Genomic DNA, 21,673 nt, shown 5'->3' on the forward strand with positions numbered 1-21,673 from the left:
CCTTTACGACGAACCAGCACCTACCTGTGAACAATGTCTCAGCAGATCATCAGTAGGAAAGACGAGTGAAACCTACTGTACTTCGACGTGAACCAGGCTGCAATTAAAGCCACTAATCCACGTTTCGGGAGAAAGTTTTCACGCGAAATGAAAGGTTGGAAATTTTGTACTCAGTTAATATATTCTGAAACTTAGGTGAACAAGTATCACTGCCAAGCCCGTGCTTGTCTTGACACAGTCACTCGCAATCCCTTTCACTCACGTTAGCAAGTTTATGGTGTTGCATTTCCAGAAAACGTAATAGCTACAGAAATACGGATTGTTTTTGATTGAGAATGCTCGACAAATTTTAAGTCTATAGGCACCTAATGCAGTCACAGTTTTAAGCCACCGACCTGCTCAATACGCCACGCGGAATTTTTCTCGTCACAAAATTCACTTAAAAATTCCGATATTTCTACACACCCCATCGGAATAATTATGCCGTCACTTTACAACACTTTTGGTGTATGAAACACTGCTAGATCCGGCAACTTATCATTTCCATCGGAACTACTACTACACACGTCCGTACTGTTTCATGGCTAGGCTTCAACTCTTCTCTAGAATACTCTAAGTCTTCTCTACCAGCAGAGAAAGACGCGCGAAGAATATTCCTTTACCATTGGTCAGTTTACTCAACAGCCAATGGCAAAACAACATTCTCCCGCGTCAATCGGCGCTTTCCATCAATAACCAATCGCAAAATAGTAAACCTAACGAGTGCACTTTTTACCGACGTAATCATCTAATATGCTGAAGTTTTGTTTATGCATAAAGTTATTTTTCTCTGCCTCGTGATGACTGGGTGTTGTGTGACGTCCTTAGGTTAGTTAAGTTTAAGTAGTTCTAAGTTCTAGGGGACTGATGACCATAAATGTTAAGTCCCATAGTGTTCAGAGCTATTTGAACCATAAAGTTATTTACTATTGTTATTTATACCTGAATCAACTTTCCCTTTACCATAAACTTACTTTACAAATCTATTCTACAAAAATCCCCTTTGTCCACATCCACACTTCTTCAGAAATGTTCCCACACTAAATTCCACTACATAACTCGTTAAACAATTATCTTCATATTAACCTTAAACCACACTCACGCATCATTCATACTGCTAAAACACATTTATAACATTTTACATACACAAAAAGACGTAATAACACTTTATGAAAATGCTAGAACAGTTTATGAAAAAATTCTATTACTCTAGTGCACTCTAGTAGGTACAGTCGAACCTAAATCACAGTCCCCTATCCAGTACTGTCCTCTATCGGCTGATACATAAACTACGTGCGCGTCCAGTCTCGCGTCACCATCTGTCACTATCCAGCTCTGAGACACATCTCCCACTTAACCCCCTCCAAGGTAGGATCGGTAAACGGCGCTACGCCTCAGGGGCATACAAACCTGACTCTTTCCCGGCATACGGCCTGACAAGCACGAGTGATGGTCTGGGGTGCTAGTTGTTTTCATAGTAGGAACCCTTTAGTTGTCATTCGCTGCATCCTTGGAAAGAATGGTTCGTCCATGATGTTCTACACCCTTTTTTGTTACCCTTCATGGCAAGCTACCCTGGATTTATATTTCAGCAATGCCTGCCCGTACACAGCGAGAGTTTTAAATGCTTATATTTGTGCTTGTCAAATCCTACCTTGGCCAGGTGCCCCAACCAGCCAGGGTTTTAAATTATCTAACGCGCAAATTGGACAGAATCTGGCATGTATTAAGGACATCCAACACTTCTATCAATTAATGCCAAGCCAAATAACTGCTTGCAAAATGGCCAAAAGTAGACCAAAGCGTTGTGAAGCTTATTCTCTTTCTCATTGTTCGTCTTTACATGCACATCACATCTACTGATCTACGTCACATTCGGACAGTTCCTTCCTACTATATCTTTTCTTTCTTGGAGTGTACTGAACCTGGAGACTGATTCGCTGCAAAACTTTCTAACGCCAAGATCGCGTAAATATTTCTTTATTTGCAATTGTTTCCGACAGACCTTGCTGTTATTTTCAGGTCTTTAAAAATTTACCGTATAAAATATGTTCATTTTGAGTTGGACCTCATGCCAAGTCGTTATGTAGATTAAACTTACCAAATTATACGAAGTTCTTGTAGATTAAACTTACCAAATTATACGAAGTTCTCTCTTAAATGAAACATTTAAAATCAAGAGGCGCCTGGTGGACGTGGCCATATTCATATCCGCACCGCTTACAGAGTTTCGTTTCGTCATAAAAAACATTATACAATTCAACACATAGTACCACACTTGCTGAACGTGTTCTAACGACTGAAGTCCACCTTAGACACGTATAACGTACAACCCCAGCCTAATCTGTCCTCTTTAGGCATCTTAATCCCTATATCTCTCCATAACTATTGCAACCTACCGTAGCCAGTCTCTGGCGTCTCTCTTCAGTTCCTCTCCCACCTCATCTGAATGTGTCCATTCAACCGATCTATTTTTCTCCTAAAATGCATACACAATCTCTACGTCAGTTAACTCCGATTTACCCGTCTAATCTTCAGCATTTTTCTGCAGCAACTAATTTCTGCAATAGCGTGACCTTCGTCAGGCCAACTAGCACAGCTTCTGAAAACATTGCTCTTGCGAAACCCAACTCGCGCTTTCCTCACGTGACGCCCTGAAAGACACGAAGCGAGTCGGTCAGGTCGGTGCAGTATTTCTTTACTTTCAAAAAACATTTGACTCGATGGCACACCGATGCACATCAATAAATGTCCCAGGACAAACAAAATTTGTGACTAGATTATTTCTCGGCACAGAGGACACAAATTCTTATATCAGATGGAAAATCATCGACAGAAATACGAGTTGTGTACGAAAACAAACCGAACTTCAGCCATACTACATTAACTGCTTATTGTACAACAGTTGAAGCATTGTCCCCCTCAAAACAGTCCACTCTAATGACAATACATCTTCCCCATCGTTTCTTCCACTATTCTAAAGCCTCCTGGAACGCATTTTCTGGGACGGCACGCTTGATTCTTGTCGAATTGCTCTGAATCTCCTGTATGGTCTGGAAACGACGCCCTTTCAAGGTGGATTCGAGTTTGGGAAGCAGGAAAAAATTTATTGAGACGAAGTCCAGAGAATACAGTGGATGGGGCAGAACGTAAACCTGAGGTTTTACTAGATACACGCGGAAATGGGGTGACGCGTGAGTCTGGGACAGCCAAGTCTGGTTTTCCCACACGTCAGGCTTTTTCCTGTGCATAGCATCTCTCATGTGCGCTAGGATTCGTCAGCAATTTCCGGTACGATTTCATCCAGTCACTATACAAACTTTCTCGAGATGGTCATCATTCTTTGATGTGGAGGGTCGTCCAGACGTTGGATCGTCACCATCCGACATTTTTGCTCTGTTGAAAACGATTGAACCACTCATAGCATTGCGCTCGTCTCATACAGTTCTCCCTGTATGCTTGCCTAAGAAAGGTTTGTCAGATTTGTAGCAAAACTTCACACACACACAAACAAACACAAACACACTTCGTTCTTCAAGCTCTTTCTTGTCACTTTGACAGCATTGCCCAAACTTGCTGTATCGCGCTCCCTCTTATAGCTGATACGCTATTTCAAAAGTTCAGTTTTCTTTTGAACAGACCTCTCAGAAGTAATTTCAGCATGCCCTAGAGAGTGTTGGGACCCATGCAGTTCATACTGTGAGCCAGTCATCTAGTCGACAATACTGACATTCACCTGTCACTTTTCCCGCGTCTTACAGTCATATACAGGGTGGTGAAAATAAAAGTGGCCCTGAGAACAGAGTTCCAGGGTAAAAAGAAACACTGTAGAGGAAAGGAAATGTAGAACTCAGTATAGCAGATGTTAAAAGCGACCACCATTCATCTCTTGGCACTTCTGGACCCTGATCAGCAAGCTGCTGAGGGCGGATCGAAGCTGGACTGCTGCAGTCTCATCCGAAACGTTGTGCTGAAATCCTTGAAGACTATGAGGGTTGTTGCGATACACGTTAGACCTGAGCCCCCCCCCCAAACACGAAGTAATCGCACACTGACAGATCAGGTGACCTGGGTGGCCAGCTAGGGCCGCGACGGGGCTGACCTCTGCTAACTTCTCTGTTAGGCGTGAGGATTGTGTAAATGTGCTCCAAAGTTCAGCCGGCTGGATGGCCGAATGCTCCATCCTGTTGTAAGTATCTGTAGATCTTTTCTTTCTCCGTTAATGCTGCCGCAAATGATTTCATAATGTTGGCAATGTAACGCTCCGATGTCAGAGTCTGATGAAAGAAGAAGGGACCCGTAATGCGGAGTGAAGACACTGCACACCAAACCTCAATCCTCTGATCTTGCAGTGGTGTTTCGTGGATGTTATGCGGATTCTTTGCTGCTCAGAACATGTGGTAACATGTGATATTGTTAGTTGACACAACCACTCAGGTGAAACTAGCCTTTATCAGACGTAATGAACCGATCACGTCGAAGCCGTTCATTGTTATCTCAGTTCGCAGCCCGTGGTCTTGCGGTAGCGTTCTCGCTTCCTGCGCACGGGGTCCCGGGTTCGATTCCAGGCTGGGTCAGGGATTTTCTCTGCCTCGTGATTACTGGGTGTTGTGTGTTCATCATCATTTCATCTTCATTTACTCGCAAGTCGCCGAAGTGGTGTCAGCTAAAAAGGACTTGCAATACAGCTGCCGAACTTCCCCGTATGGGGCCTCCCGGCCAACAATGCCATACGATCATTTCATTTCATTTTTCATTGTTATCTCAGCGAACAGCCACTTCCACAACTGGATGCGCTGAGGAGCATCTGCTGGTTTTAATGCGTGAACAACAGGCACTTGGTAGGGATACATTGCAGGTCCAGGTGGAGTATTCGTCCACATGGTCGATGTGGTATGCCTGTCTCTTTCGACAGGAGTCGGGTTGACTTGGTAGGACTCTGAAGCATTTTCTGGTGAACTGCAACCTCGGTGTGCGGGCACGTTTCAGGATATTTTTTTGACTTTTTTGACTTTTATCCTGTCTGACTCCATTTTTGGACTAAGCATTGCATGGCACCCTTTGCACTTTGACACCATTAAACTTCTCAGCAGGCAACTGACCACACCGTTTACACGATTTTGTTGTCACGTAACTTCCCACAACGAACACCCGCTGCTCCGCTGTGAGTGCCATCTTCCCCTTCGCACAGCCCGCACTACACTCTGAACTAGTGTGGATCACGTGGCTATTTAACACATGTTATGCGTGTCACCGGTTGTGGTTATATGCATGCATTCGCGTCCAATCGTATGCGCTCGGCCGGGCTACTTTTATTTGCTCCACTCTGTACGATGAAATGTTTGCTTGAAACAGTTGCACAAATATCCAGTGAGATCTTGTTAAGGTACCAAAGCTGTGTAAAGATTGGCAGCTTGGTTCACATGTGCAGAAACGTATTTTTGTGCACTACACAAAACGCAGAGAAGCAGTACCCTATGACTACATTATCAGTACGTCACAATTAGAAACAATCAACCCTCATTTAACTCTTTGTGGGGATATGGAATTGAACTAGAATATTGGCTCGGGCCTTGGTAAAGCAGCTGGCAGAGTTATGTTTATTGAAACGACACTGGGAAAATGAACTGAGTAAACAAAAGAGACTAAAAAACTCTTGTGCGTCTGGTATCACTGACGTGCGTGGATAATGAATGCATACAAAAAACCGCAGCACCAGTGGTGAGAAACGTTTTTGACTTATGGGTGAGCACCGCGGAAAAAAAAGAAAATACTAGTTGGCCGTCGTTTGAAGACAGACCCCAGTTATTCAACGAAAATCTACTCACACGCGAGATACGGTATTAAGTGAACAATGTGAGACATGCTACCGTTCCTTAAGTTTTGCGTACAGAAGAACCACAAAGGCAAGGTTAGGCTCATTGTGGGGCGCGCTGAGGAGTTTAAGCAGTCGTATGTGAGTGGAAGGGGCGGCACCCCAACACGGAGTGCAGTGCGAAGTACCCTCTAGCCTGCACTACGTAGTCGCCTGTAGAGTATGTATGCAAATGTGGATATCAAAAGCTGCTTTTCTCCTCTTGTTTTCTTTCCCCTTTTCTTTACCGGCCGCGTTTCACTTCTGTACATCGGTACTCTCCAGACAAACACTTCCATCTACACGTACTTGATTACTCTGCGATTCAGAATTAGGTGTGTGTTGCGGCTTCATCGAACTACCTTCAAGCTATTTCTCTAACGTCGGCCAGAGTAGCCGAGCGGTTCTAGGCGCTACAGTCTGGAACTGCGCTACCGCTACGGTCGCAGGTTCGAATCCTGCCTCGGGCATGGATGTGTGTGATGTCCTTAGGTTAGTTAGGTTTAAGTAGTTCTAAGTTCTAGGGGACTGATGACCTCAGAAGTTAAGTCCCATAGTGCTCGGAGCCATTTGATTTTTTTATGTCTCTAACTTTCCGGAAAAAAACAAAAACTTCCGTGGGAGTTCTGATTTCTTCATTTTATTACAATGATCATTTCTCACTACGGAGGTGCATACCAATGAAATATTTTCACACTGTGAGGAGAAAGCTGCTGATTGAATTTTAACGAGAAGATCCTACTGCAGCGAAAAACGCCTTTCTTTTAATGATTGCCACTTCATTTTCCCAATCATATCCATGACACTCTCTCCGCTATTTCGGGATGACTGACTTCTTTGAACTTTTTCGATGGCCCCCGTGAGTCCCATTTGATGCGGATCCCACACCGTACAGCAGTACTCCAGAAGACGGCAGACAAGCGTAGTGTAAGCAGTGTATTTAGTAGACCTGTTGGATTTTCTAAGTGTTCTGCCGATTGGTTGCTTTCCCCACAACGTTATCAATGCGATCGTTCCAATTTAAGTGATTCGTAATTTTAATCCCTAACTATTTAGTTTAATATACAGCCTTTAGATTTATCGTGTAACCGATATTTAGCGGATTTCTTTTAGCTCTGGTGTGAACAGCTTTGCACTTTTCGTTATTTAGAGTCAATTTCCACATTTTGAAAAATGTAGGTGTCTTGTCTAAATCATCTTGCAAGTAATTTTGATCATATAATGACTTTACAGAACGGTATATGACAGAATCATCTGCAAACACTCTAAGAGGCTGCTCAGATTGTCATCTAAATCGTTTACACGGATCAGGAACAGCAGAGGGCGTATAACACTTCTCTGGGGAACGCCAGATATTACTTCTGTTTCAATCGTTTGCTTGCCGTCTATGAGTACGAATTGTGGCCTTTTCGACAGCAAATCTCGAATCCAGTTACACGATTAAAGATATAGTCTACAGGCATGCAATTTGATTAGAAGGCACTTGTAAGGAACAGTGTCAAAAGCCTTCTGGAATTCTAGAAATATGGAATCAACTTGAGATCTCCTGTCGACAGCAGTCATTACTTCGTGAGAATAAAGAGCCAGTTGTGTTTCACAAGAAAGAGATTTTCTGAATCTGTTTGGCTGTTCGTCAATGAATCGTTTTCTTCGAGGAAATTCACGATGGTTGAACACAGTAAATGTTCCAGAATTCTACTGCAAATCGCTAACGTATGTGCTGTAATTCAGCTGCCGGCTGCGGTGACCGTGCGGTTCTTCAGTCCGGAACCGCACGCCTGATACAGTCGCAGGTTCGAATCCTGCCTCGGGAATGGATGTGTGTGATGTCCTTAGGCTAGTTAGGTTTAAGTAGTTCTAAGTTCTAGGGGACTGATGATCTCAGACGTCAAGTCCCATAGTGCTCAGAGCTATTTGAACCATTTTGTAATTCAGCGTATTACTCGTATTTCCTTTCTGTAGTTCTGGCATGAGTTGCGCAAGTTCCCAGTTTCAGGTACGGATCTCTGGAGGAGCAAACGGTTTTGTATGATTGATAAGTGTGGAGCTATTTTATTAATGTACTCTGAAAGGAATGGTATACAAACTTGAACTAAGGACTTACCTTTATTGAGTTAAGCTGCGTCGCTACAGTGAGGATATCTATTCCAAGTTACTCATGTTAGCATTTGTTCTTGTTTCTAATTCTTTCTTTTCTTTCAGAAGACTTCTCAACACTCAAACTTAAATTATATATTAAAATATTTCTTAAAAAACTCTTATTTTCGCTATTGCTAATTAACATCTTATTTTCTCTCTACTTTGACCGTTGTTAATTACTTTGCTGTCCAAATATCAACACATATCTACTCCTTTTTCTGACTCTTTTCATAATCTAGCTCCCTCAGAATTGTCTTGCTTGAGGTGACTCCACTCTGTTACTCTTATTTTGTTGATGCTCATCTTATAAACTCTTTTCGTGACACTATCACATGCAGTTTATCTTGCAAGTCCTTCGTGAGTGTTGAGTTCTTCATATCAAATAAGACCTAAAAGTCAGCATACAGTGTCAGACAAGCAGATTACTTTACGTAAACGTTGTTTCGCAATAGGAAAACGAATATAAGGCATCTGCAGCACATGAGTTCGTGAGGTTATCTCCAGGCCACAAGAAAAACTAAAAATACGTCCAGTGCGGTCTGTTTTCGCTTTACGGCGTCATAGTTTACAAACATTTCGGATGTCCTTCACAAGCATCAGCGGTACAGTGTGCAAAGGAAGTCCACGCCAGTCGAGCAACATCTCAGTGCCCTGGGTAGGGAAACCGGATGACTGGACGAGTGAACTTTCGGAAAGCTACTGAGTCAATACGAAATAAACGTCTCTTAAGGAAAATGTGTTCCTATGAAGTTGTTAGCCAGGATTCCATACGAACAGAAAATGTCCTGTCGGACTGGACGCAAGGAGTTATGCTATACGGACAGTCATCTACAGACTTCTAAGGTGCTCTAGCAGGTGGGAATACGTGCTTATCATGTTATACCGCATGGCTATAATGACACGTTCCCTGTCTAACACGTTATAACGAGGCAACTAATTACCGTAAGAGTACCAAACTTCGTAGCATTAATGTCCAGAGTATGGGGTGCATGATTTCCATGCGTCGCAGCGCCACCATCCAGTTCCAGCTACGGCCACCAGGTGCCGTGATTAGTCATCGTGATTCACGGTCCCACACACCTCACCAGTCGCAGTGCACTTGCTGACGTGTCAACATGAGCTTGGACAAAAGGAGCAGGGCATTATTGGTGAAGCTCTATAAAGAAAACCACAGTAATGCTGCAGCTTTACTTCGAGAATATCGCCGTCTGAAGGGATTACGGAAGGCTCCTATTTCTCCACTTGCTGTGTGAAGCGTAATGAAGAAGTTCGAATCAACTGGAGAATAGGGCGTCTCTCGTAGAACAGGCCGATGACCGGTTGCGCCAAAGACGGTTTTAGGAAATCGTTGCTGCCACGGCAGACAACGCTGCGCGCAATTCCCGATCGTCAGGCAGTGCACGTGCTGTGTGACGACAGTTGAACATCCCGTGATCCACTGTACGGAAGGTGCTTTGAACCATTCTCAAATGGTATTCGTATAAGATCCATATCGTACAGCAGATTGCATCACAGGACGCACAACGGCGTGTTGACTTCGCTCTCCACTTTCTCTCAAGGATTGAAGTTGACGGGGGCTGGTGCTGCACCATGCTATCTGCAGACGAAGCTCATTTTTCTCTGACGGGTGAGGTGAACACACGGAACTGCCGAGTGTGGGGATTTTTAACTCCAGGCACTGTGCATGAAGTTCCTCTGCATGATGAACGTGTCACCGTAGGGTATGGATTCACGGCTTCATCATTGGCCCATTGTTTTTTGAACTGGTTGGCGCTCAAGGACTAAAGACGTGCAGTGTAACAGGCCAGCGTTACTGCGATGTACTTCGCCAGCATATCATTCCCGCCCTACGAGATACGCTATGAACTCAACGGTTTTCACGCAAGATGGGGCCCACCGCACATCGCTCGTGAAGTTCACCTGTTTCTCCTAAACAGATTTGCAAATCATCGAATTATCAGGCGATCGTTTCCAAATGATTGGCCGGCACGATCACCTGATCTCACTCCCTGTGATTTCTGGTTGCGGAGCTATCTGAAGGACAGGGTTTACCAGGAAATTTTCACACATATGCTGATCTGAAGCGCAGCATACCAGGAGAAATAGCCAGCATAATTATGGATATGCTTCGTTCTGTTGTGCAGAATGCAAACCTGCGCCTTCAGACTCTTCTGGACATTACTGGGCGCCATATTTAGCACCTTTCGTGGCAGTAATGGTACCGGTATGTAATGATATGATGTAGCGTAGCAGCGCATCAGAAGTGTTTCAGTCGAACTGATTCTGCATTATTTAATGCTGCCAAGTTTGGTACTTGTACGGTAATTATCTTCCGTGTTATAACGTGTTAAATAAGCAAAGTCCAATTATAACCACACGGAACATGAATGACCTGGCGAATGACATTAATAGCGATGTCGGGCTTTGCACAGATGATCCAGTCATCTACTAGAAAAATTTGTACGCAATAACTTTTAGTATTATCCTGTTAGATCTCGACAAAACATTATTACGCAGCTAATACTAGAATTTAACTCTTAATCTATCGAAATGAGAAGTTGTGTCTATCACGAAATGATTGACTGTGGTATTGCTTGTGCGTAACTGAGTCAGACACATCATACAAATAGTTGGGAGTAACGATGCGTAGAGATATAAAGCACCGTACTAAGAACATATAGATTCAAGAGAAGGTAGAAAACTAAAAAAACTAAGCTTGTCCACAAGAAAGATTGCAGGCGAAACACTTCGACGACCCGTGTATGAATAGTGCTGAGGGGTATAGGTCTCATATCTGCTCTGACATGGAACATCGATCGCAAGCAAAGAAGGGCGGTGTGGCGGTGTGTTGTGAATGGCTACATGCGGGAGCGTCTAACAGAAATGATGAAAAATTTTGACTGATGGATATTCGAAGAAGGACACCGTACGTCTCACGGGATGCTGCTTTAATAACTTAAAGAACCGTATTTCATTATAAAACAACGAAAGTTCTCCAACGCCCTATGTATTTGCCCCGTAGAGACAGTATACGTAAAATCAGGCAAATAATATCTAGCACTGAGGCGTGTAAGCTGTCGTCCCCGCTTCACCCGTAACGGAGCAAGACGGGAAGAAACCATGCTACATGACACGATACGTAATACTCTCTTTTACACTTTCATTGTGATTGTCATAGTACACAGGATATACGATAATTAAGGGCGAAAACTGACGCTGCTGAAAGTATACGATAATAGAAACGAAATTGTTCCAAATGTTCGCGAATATGTGGTTAGGACAACCATCAGTCACCCTTTGAACAGTCTGGCAAGCTACTTTTGTGTTACTTTCCCTCCACGTTTAAACGGTTCTGTTCAATCATCATTTTGTTGACTAATACCGACAAGACAAACGAAGTATCTGTATAGCTTTATTCTTATGTACTGCTCCAAAGGATATTCTTGGCATGGTGTGGAAGCTTGCTTCCCCTTTTTGCACAGTATCTATTGTAATCCCCTGTTTGCTTTGCATTAAGAAGCGTCGTCACCTTGTGAAAGTGGCAGGTTCTGAACACTTTGATGACAATCCCGTGTTAACAGTGTTAAGAAATTACTGAAATGAGCGGCATCACATCAGTCGCGTTCTCACATGCGAGAGGCAGGCAGACATGGAAACATAACATCCACTTGTGAAATGATTTGTCCGATATGCAATTTTGACGAGGCACAACCACTCGGCAAGAGCGCTCAGTGATAGCGTATAAATAGGATACGTCTCGAACATTCGTTATAGTTGGTTTAATAACGCTTCTGACAGTTCAGTTTGTACAGAGAGATGTCAGCTGACGAATCGTCGGAAACCGTGTCGTAAGGGAGTCCACGCCAACTCAGCGGGATATGTATGACGAAACAAAATAGCCACTTCATTATCGTACTAGACATTTCGTCATTTTACAGAAAATCACCAGAATTTAAAACAAGTATCCGAACTCCGGTGCTCCCTACCCCGATTCGTTGCCTACATCTGGGCCTGTGAGAACAGCACTCAATCTATTTGACGTCATGTCGAAGCATTCAGTGTAGTCACTTTCGATTCACTTGGATTTAGTCATTGTTGTTTCGTTTACTCACGATAGTATAACTCACAGTTTTATTTTATTTTTAAGCATGAATAATGATACAGGTTGTAATGGTACTTGAATTACGAAACCATTGCGGCACCTCACCTCAATCTCTCGATACCAGCAATATTCTACTGTGTTTCTGTAAAATAGTTAACATATTTCTGTGACAACATTCAGATTTGATTTCATTAACGTAGAGATACTTCGATACATCGATACGTATGTATTGCATTGATATAATTCTTATGTGTATTCTTTCTTTTGTCACTATGATCTTTGACGTACTTGTAACTCTGATTTTTGGGCGCGTAAGCGGTTATTAGAGAGTCAAGCTTTGGTCGTCATGTTAAAAAGACGCAAATTGTAGTCAGTTTATGAAATGTGAACTTTAACAGTGAGGAAGATATTTTCAAGTATGTTTTATATTGTGAAGTGATGTTTTGGAACGAGTTACGTGATATTGCAACAAAAGTAATAAAAAAGAAGTGTAACTTAAATTCGGAGTGCTGATTACTTTTTTACATCACCATTGTCCTAACTTGCAAAAGTTTAATCTTCAAGAATGGTTTATGAAACACATCTATAAAACTTTTGAATATCGCAGAATATCACTTTGGCCTCTTTACATCCGAGCTCGGAATCATCACTACCTAGATTTTCGACGATTGAACCATGAGTTCACAACAAGACCAGCGTGGGAAACACGAAAAGATGACTGCCTAGTTTATCCATTATTTCAAGAAATGGCTTTATTAACTGTGCTCTAATGACACCTGCCACATAATATAACTTTTTTGTTGCCCGAAAATGCAATATTTAGCAGCGTGAGCAACACTACAATCATAATTAAGACCTTTGTTATGGTAGGGTTCTTAGAAGGTCGACAGCAGTTATCTGGATCTCATGCTGGGAAATAGATTGATGTTCCTTATAAAAGCCACTTGGAAATTAAAACAGTGTGATGTTGTGAAAGTGTAATATTAAATTATAGTCAGTTCCACAACAGGCGTGGCTCCAATTTCGACACATGATGAGCGAGATGTTTGGAATTTCATCTAGAACACTGACGCAAAGACTAGTGGCCAGGAACTACACGCCACAACCTCTGCTCCCCTGGCCGGTCAAATACTGACTGTGAAAGTTTCATCCATCACCAGGATTCGAACCGACGTACTTCAGAATTGAGCTCCAGCGCACAGGCGAGTGTTAGCGACCTCGGCTACGGCGGCGAGAGAATCTTAGCTTACAGTATAATTAATAAATGTAGCCAAAACGCAAATATAATCTGTTTCAAAGTTCACCTACGGAGAAGTTGCAATTGCCGAGTAGAAATTAGTCCAGTTTGTTTTTAGAACTGATTTCACTGTGTGATAGCTCATGTGTTTTTAACTCGTGAGGAACGTTTATGACTGCATACTGTGCTTCATTTTGTGAGCAAGTAAGTGTAGCTCGAGGAGTGGCGGCAATCAGCGGTCCCTGTATGATGCTTGTGACCAAACGCATGTTTTCAGGTTGTGAATAATACTTCACAACAAACATCATCATAGAGTATATTTATTGTGAAGCTGCTGTTGGAAAGCGTAGTTCTTGAACAGTTGCCTACACTGGAGTTGCTCAGAAACGTATTCCACATGAGTCGTAATATGCAACATAATGTCTCTCATGGAAAGCGTTTCGAAAAATCGATACTATTTTAACCTCACTTCTTTTTCTATGCGTCTGTCCTTGGGGTGGACTCAGCTGCGTTACGAGCAAGCAGTTTACTAAGTTCTCCCCAGTTAAATACCAATACAAACAGTACTCTTACAGTTACATTTCAGTTGTGTTACGACCCGTGGCTCTACCCTTCATTCGATCCCTGCGAAACCGTACAGTTCAGCAGGATAATGCACGATCGCATTTTGCAGGTCCTGTACGGGCCTTTCTGGATACAGAAAATGTTCGACTGCTGCCCTGGCCAGCACATTCTCCAGATCTCTCACCAATTAAAAACGTCTGGTCAATGGTGGCCGAGCAACTGGCTTGTCACAACACGCCAGTCATTACTCTTAATGAAGTGTGGTATCGTGTTGAAGTTTCATGGGCAGCTGTACCTGTACACGCCATCCAAGCTCTGTTTGACTCAATACCCAGGCGTATCAAGGCCCTTATTACGGCCAGAGGTGGTTGTTCTGGGTACTGACTTCTCAGGATCTATGCACCCACATTGCGTGAAAATGTAATCACATGTCAGTTGTAGTACAATATATTTGTCCAATGAATACCCATTTATCATCTGCAGTTGTTCTTGGTGTAGCAATTTTAATGGCCAGTAGTGTAGATGATAATACACGCTCGGCACAAATCGCGAATACACGTCCATAAAATCGGCTAAACACAGCATGGTAGAAAAATACAAACGAGCATCTTTGGTTCAGAACAGCAAATCGGAGCAACGACCACAAACACTAGCAAGACACGATAGGAACCAGGATGTAGTGGATAACGCCACAGTTAAGTATCAAGTTACTGTCTGTTACAAAAAAAAAAAAAAAAAAAAGAAAAAAAGAAAGAAAAGGAGACTCGCCGTAAAGTCGACTGTATAGACAGACAGCGGTTCTCCGAACACTCTCGCTTCCACCAGAGATAGAAAAGGTCATAGTTAACCTCCAGCCGACGAAATGGGTCCAATAACACTCTCGAGGCTAGGCAGCCGCCTTCCACCTATGTGCGACCCAAGAGAGCGTTCATAGGTCCTCGGCAGTCCTGGAGCTCCGCTGCCCACACCGCTGTCAGCAACTCGCTTCCACATCGCTAGCTCAGTATGCTCCTGCTTATGCGCCATCTTACGGATAGGGATCCTACACTTCCCCAGTAATTGGCCAGAGACAATCACAGAGCAGATACAATCGATACTTGAGCGCCAAGGGTGTTGCGTGAACGTGAAACGAACCTTTACCAGAAATATGTCGTGAGGTACTGATGTTAGCTTGAATCTGTCGGTTTCTAGTGCCACTGGAACAAAATTTTCCACATAAAGACTCATCACTACTAGTGATACCCAAAAATGGTTCAAATGGCTCTAAGCACTATGGGACTCAACATCTGACGTCACCAGTCCCCTGGAACTTAGAACTACTGAAACCTAACTAACTTAAGGATCCACACACATCCATGCCCGAGGTAGGTTTCGAACCTGCGACCGTAGCACCAGCGCGGTTCCGGACTGAAGCGCCTGGAACCGCTTGGTCACAGCGGCCGGCTTAGTTCAAATGGCTCTGAGCACTATGCGACTTAACTTCTGAGGTCATCAGTCGCCTAGAATTTAGAACTAATTAAACCTAACTAACCTAAAGAACATCACACACATCGCCGGCCGAAGTGGCCGTGCGGTTAAAGGCGCTGCAGTCTGGAACCGCAAGACCGCTACGGTCGCAGGTTCGAATCCTGCCTCGGGCATGGATGTTTGTGATGTCCTTAGGTTAGTTAGGTTTAACTAGTTCTAAGTTCTAGGGGACTAATGACCTTAGCAGTTGAGTCCCATAGTGCTCAGAGCCATTTGAACCATTTGAACCATCACACACATCCATGCCCGAGGCAGGATTCGAACCTGCGACCGTAGCGGTCACGCGGTTCCAGACTGAAGCGCCTTTAACCGCACGGCCACACCGGCCGGCCGCCGGCTTAGTAATACCACTCTACCTGGTGTGACACACATTTAGATCTATACCTCGCAAGCCATCTCGTGTTATGCAGTGGAGTTGAATGAGCACCTCGGTAACACATCCACACTTACTAAACGTAATGCGATTCTCTTCTTCAAAAAATGCTTCAAATAGCTCTGATCACTATGGGACTTAACTTCTGAGGTCATAAGTCCCCCAGAACTTAGAACTACTTAAACGTAACTAACCTAAGGACATCAAACACATCCATGCTCGAGGAAGGATTCGAACCTGCGACCGTAGCGGTCGCGCGGTTCCAGACTGTAGCGCCTAGAACTGCACGGCCACTCCGACCGGATTCTCTTTTTCGACAGGAAATTTTGTGTTGTGGGCATCCACTGCTGTGCAATCGAACCACGGCGAACAAGACTGCTTAAGCTGTATGATAAATGTTTACAGTATATCTGATCCATATCTGGATCAGAAATGAAGATTTATTATACAACTGAAGCTGTCTTATTCGTCATAGTCCTCTTCTGTGGATCTACTACATCGATTATATAGGGCAAGGGTCGCAGAATGGCGAGAAATACTGAAGTATTGGTCAAACGAGGGTTATGTAAGCTGTCTCATATGTGAGCATTCTTCAAATGAATCTCAGTCGCATCTGCCTTTCCGAGAATTAGTTTCATGTGGTCGTCCCATTTTAAATCGCTTTTTTCACATACTCACAAATATTTAATCTGCATTACTGCTTCTAGTGACTGTTATCACAGAGAAATAGGGATTTCCTTCTGTGTAATACGTTACATTTGTTTAGGCTGGCGATCATCTGCAACTGCGTGCACCAGCTGTCCTCTGCAGGCTTTACTGCCTTTTGGTACAATTCCCTAACATTTTGCCTTCTCTTTATACAATAGCAGCCTCCACGAATAGCCTCATGGGGTTTTCCGACGTCATTTTTTAGTCGATATACACGGCCATTCAGCTGCATCGGGGTTTATACGAGCCCACAACGCCTTTCAAAACGCGAGATTTTCTTGTTCTGTCGCTCGCTACGCGAAAACTATTAGCTTACAGAAGACCTTTGTGTAGCAAATATAATGCAGATAAATTTTGTACTGGAATACGTTGTAGCTGGAAGCCACGGTTTTCGAGTTAACCAAGACGAACGCATTTGAAGGTTACTTTGTACGTTTTTATCGAATAATTCGATAACTACAGCCTCTAGTGAAAACGTATCCCACTACAATATTTAAGTAAATTCAATTTCCTACAAAAGGTCCATTTTTCTGTAGGAGTAACAGTTTGCGTATAGCGAGCGAGAGAATATGAAAATCATACGTGTGGTGTTTAAAGACGATGCACCTTGTGCAAAACCCGTCGGTAAGTGCTCCCGCGTCCGGCCATACTGATTTAGGTTTTCCGTGACTTCCCTAAATCGCTCCAGGCAAATGCCTGGATGGTTCCATTGAACGGGTACGGCCGATTTCCTTCCCTAATCCGATGAGACCGATGACCTCGCTGTTTGGGCTCTTCCCGCAACACAACACAACCCCCAATCATCGGTAAGTGCATCTGAATCACCGTGTATATTGTGGACGAGTATAGCACTACTACACTTTCTGGAGATGCAACAATTCGAAGATTTTTCTCCATTAAGATTCGTATCAGTTCCTTCATTACAGCCACTGGTGAGTCAAGAAATGTATTGTCATGAGAGCAGGCGCGTGTATCAGCCGAGGAAGAAACGTCACTGTCAGCGGTTCGCCCAGGGACTGAGAAGTCGGAAATTTGTTAGGAGGGAGAAATGGATGTAGCGGCGGTATCCTCACACGTGACGCAGGATCCACGCCAGATCTCACGGTCATCAGAAACGTAAGAGGAGAGATCGCTGCTTAGGCGTAGCATTGCGTTCTAAACCGGGAACTCGCGAATTCGTTTTTTATGACGGGCCATTAGCAGCAATAAAAGGGCGACGGCAAGTGAGCCATTACAGCCGGAGCGGACAGAACGAGTACTGCAGCGGGCGCTGCCTCTGGACGTGGTCCTGCATCCCGTCAGGACTATTCTGGGACTGACGGCGGCGCTCACACGTGCGTCACTCTGACTGTCACTCGAGAACTGTGCGCGCAGCAGCCATCTCCGCTCACCAAAACCTCACCACCACTACAGCAAAACTTGACTGTGCTGTGCTGCAGCTGCAGGCAGTTTGCTCTTCTGTAGAATCGTTGCTTGCAGGCCGAGGGTTTATTTGCTTTCTTTTCATGCCGTTGTGGGTTGTCGTGTCCACAAAGAAAAGTAGAATCCTGGAGATACACTACTGGTCATTAAAATTGCTACACCACGAAGATGACGTGCTACAGACGCGAAATTTAACAGACAGGAAGAAAATGCTGTGATATGCAAATGATTAGCTTTTCAGAGCATTCACACAAGGTTGGCGCCAGTGGCGACACCTATTCAACGTGCTGACCTGAGGAAAGTTTCCAACCGATTTTTCATACACAAACAGCAGTTGACCGGCGTTGCCTGATGAAACGTTGTGATGCCTCGTGTAAGGAGGAGAAATGCGTACCATCACGTTTCCGACTTTGATAAAGGTCCGATTGTAGCGTACCGCGATTGCGGTTCATCGTATCGCGACATTGCTGCTCGCGTTGGAGAAGATCCAATGACTGTTAGCGAATATGGAATCGGTGGGTTGAGGAGGGTAATACGGAACGCCGTGCTAGATCCCAACGGCCTCGTATCACTAGCAGTCGAGATGAAAGGTATCTTAACCGCATGGCTGTAACGTATCGTGCAGCCACGTCTCGATCCCTGACTCAACAGATGGGGACGTTTGCAAGACAACCACCATCTGCACGAACAGTTCGACGACGTTTGCAGCAGCATGGACTATCAGCTCGGAGACCGCGTCTGCGGTTACCCTTGACGCTGCATCACAGACAGGAGCGCCTGCGATGGTGTACTCAACGACGAACCTGGGTGCACGAATGGCAAAACGTCATTTTTTCGGAAGAATTCAGATTCTTTTTACAGCCATGATGGTCGCATCCGTGTTTGGCGACATCGCGGTGAACGCACATTGAAAGCGTGTATTCGTCACCCGGCGTGATGGTATGGGGTGCCATTGGTTACACGTCTCGGTCACCTCTTGTTCGCATTGACGGCACTTTGAACAGTGGACGTTACGTTTCAGACGTGTTACGACCCGTGGCTCTACCCTTCGATTTCTGGGAAACCCTACATTTCAGCAGGATAACGCACGACCGCATGTTGCAGGCCCTGCACGTGCCTTTCTGGATACAGAAAATGTTCGACTGCTGCCCTGGCCAGCACATTCTCCAGATCTCTCACCAACTGAAAATGTCTGACGAATGGTGGCCGAGCAACTGGCTCGTCACAATAAGCCAGTCACTACTCTTGATGAACTGTGGTATCGTGTTGAAGCTGGATGGGCAGCTGTACCTGTACACGCCATCCAAGCTCTGTTTGACTCAATGCCCAGGCATATCAAGACCGTTATTACGGCCAGAGGTGGTTGTTCTGGGTACTGATTTCTCAGGATCTATGTACCCAAATTGCGTGAACGTGTAATCACATGTCAGTTCTAGTATAATATATTTGTCCAATGAATACCCGTTTATCATCTGCATTTCTTCTTGCTGTAGCAATTTTAATGGCCAGTAGTGTAATATGGGATGAAAATGTAGGCGGAAGCAGAAGCAGATACTGGGCACCACAGTCGGCCATAGGTGCGGCCAAACAAGGGCGCCTGTGAAGTAAGCATTGTCACAGATGGAACGTTAATTCTTTTTGAACTGCAATTTCCTTAACCTTCACTATAAAGGGAGTGGAAGGACTTGACCCATACTGTGATAATTTCATTTCAACATATTTATATGTAACATAGATAAATCGTTAAGAGAATTACAATAATAAACGAGATAACAATCTCTTTATGAAACGCCACTCAGGCAAACTTTACAAACTGGTTGTTATAAAACCACAAATGAATTAATCCTTTGAAAACATTTAAAAACCCGCCACTCGGGCCAAGGAAATTATTTAAAATAAACTTTACATCAAATAACCAAGCAATCAATTATTATTTCCACATAGATTGAAAAGCGCCCCCCCCCCCCCCTCCTCACCCGGGCGAGATATTACCAAACAACATTACAAGGGTATAGACAGCTTGATCAGTAATATCCCAATTATCTCCCCATAAAAATTGATATACCCCAAAGGCTGAATTGCACCGCAATTTAAAAGAAAAACGGTTTCAATTAAGACACAATCTTATAGAAATTCCTCAAAATCCTTAAGACAAATATTTAAAAAATGTATCCCGGGAAACCTTGCAGAACCACCAAAAACTTTTAAAAACTGCAGCTTGTACAATAACTGAGGCCCGAGATTGTGAGGCCACGGCTTGGCCACGAACAGTGAAGGCGACTGAGTACTTGTCTTCGAATTAAGATGTGGTCTTCGTTTGTACTTCCACCCCGTTCAGAAAGCAGAAATCGGAACCAAACAGCACACGCGAGCTCAGGCGAAGTCCACCGCCCGTACGCCCGCAAGTAATTTAAAAGGGCAGGCTCTGCACTTCGGTTGGCCACTGCTTCCGATCTCTGAAACATAAATCATAAGCGACAACAGGGAACCAAACAAACCTTCCTTCAACTTAATACTCAAACTTATACAGAAAACTACTTCGATAAAATTGACAATAATAAAACTAATCTCATTCCTTTAACCAGAACCACGTACACTAATGATGCAAAAGAAACTGCCTCACTGAAACCCAAGCATCACATGGAGCACCTTATGTGAGCCTGTAAGGTACCACAAAGCAGTCTTTAGGCACAGAATATAGATCGCTCGGTAAGGCTGCGTACACGTATCATTCTTTTTTTTTTTTTTTTTTTTTTTTTTTTTTTTTTTTTTTTTTTTTTTTTTTTTTGACACATGCCAGCTGAAGTAAGAACAATACTATTAAGGAGCGAAGCACACACTTAATAAGAGGCATGAAATATCACACCACAGTCCTTGCAACACTTTGCTGCCTCAAGAGCAATCATCCTTATATTTCACTAATCGTTGGTAGGACTAGAATTAGTTAACTTGATGCCAACTGCTGGATCGATGTGGCGAAGACGCCAGACGTTGCTTAATCCGATAGTAACAGCGTGTTCCCTCACGGAAGCGAGCACATGCATAGCTTCACGAGGTTGCCAAGAAGCCACAGCGCCGACCCGCTGTTACTGACCCCAGTGCGATCAAGCGCCAAACTGCCGCCCGTACTCAGGCACACCGTGCTCGCTGTCGCCTCTCCAGCGTCTCGCTAATCCGCGCACTTCCGCGTGCCGTGCCCAACGTTGTTCTCGTCCTTTCCACTCGGTACTGCCCCGTTGTATCCTGAGCCGGCCCAGGTTCCAAAGACAAACTTCTGCCAGAGGGAATCGATAGTGCGTAAGCAAAAGATATCCCTGGCGCCAGTCCCGCCACGGCTCAACAGAACTAATCAAGGAGAGTCTTAACACTATAAGGAAATGAGCAGGGTGACATAATCAATGAGGCATGGATCTTACAAAATAACTAAGTAAGTTGTTACACAGAATTAGTGAAGCAAGGCCCTTAGGAAGTTCAGTTGCCAGACAGAATTAATGGAGTTAGATTTTCAGGCAGTAAAGGGGTAAGAATTGCGTCACAGAGCGGATGCTGCGAGAGAAAAAGGGCGTTCGTGGGGGTAAATATACTACGTCATCAGAGGCTATTGAAGGTTTCTAGAGACTTTATAACCTTATGACCTTACGGCCGATTGTCCCTTCTACTCAACCTCTGAAGAACAAAGCACGAGGATAGCCATTAAGACAATGAGAA

General features: G+C 44.0%; 1 protein-coding gene across 1 annotated transcript in view; it reads left to right on the plus strand.

The window, feature by feature from the left end:
• LOC124711248 (pacifastin-like protease inhibitor cvp4) overlaps positions 1-21,673 on the plus strand; it is a 124,460-nt gene that overhangs the window by 313 nt on the left and 102,474 nt on the right. The window lies entirely within an intron of this gene.

The sequence above is a fragment of the Schistocerca piceifrons genome, chromosome 8 (assembly GCF_021461385.2).
Source record: "Schistocerca piceifrons isolate TAMUIC-IGC-003096 chromosome 8, iqSchPice1.1, whole genome shotgun sequence".
In the NCBI taxonomy this organism is placed as follows: domain Eukaryota; kingdom Metazoa; phylum Arthropoda; class Insecta; order Orthoptera; family Acrididae; genus Schistocerca; species Schistocerca piceifrons.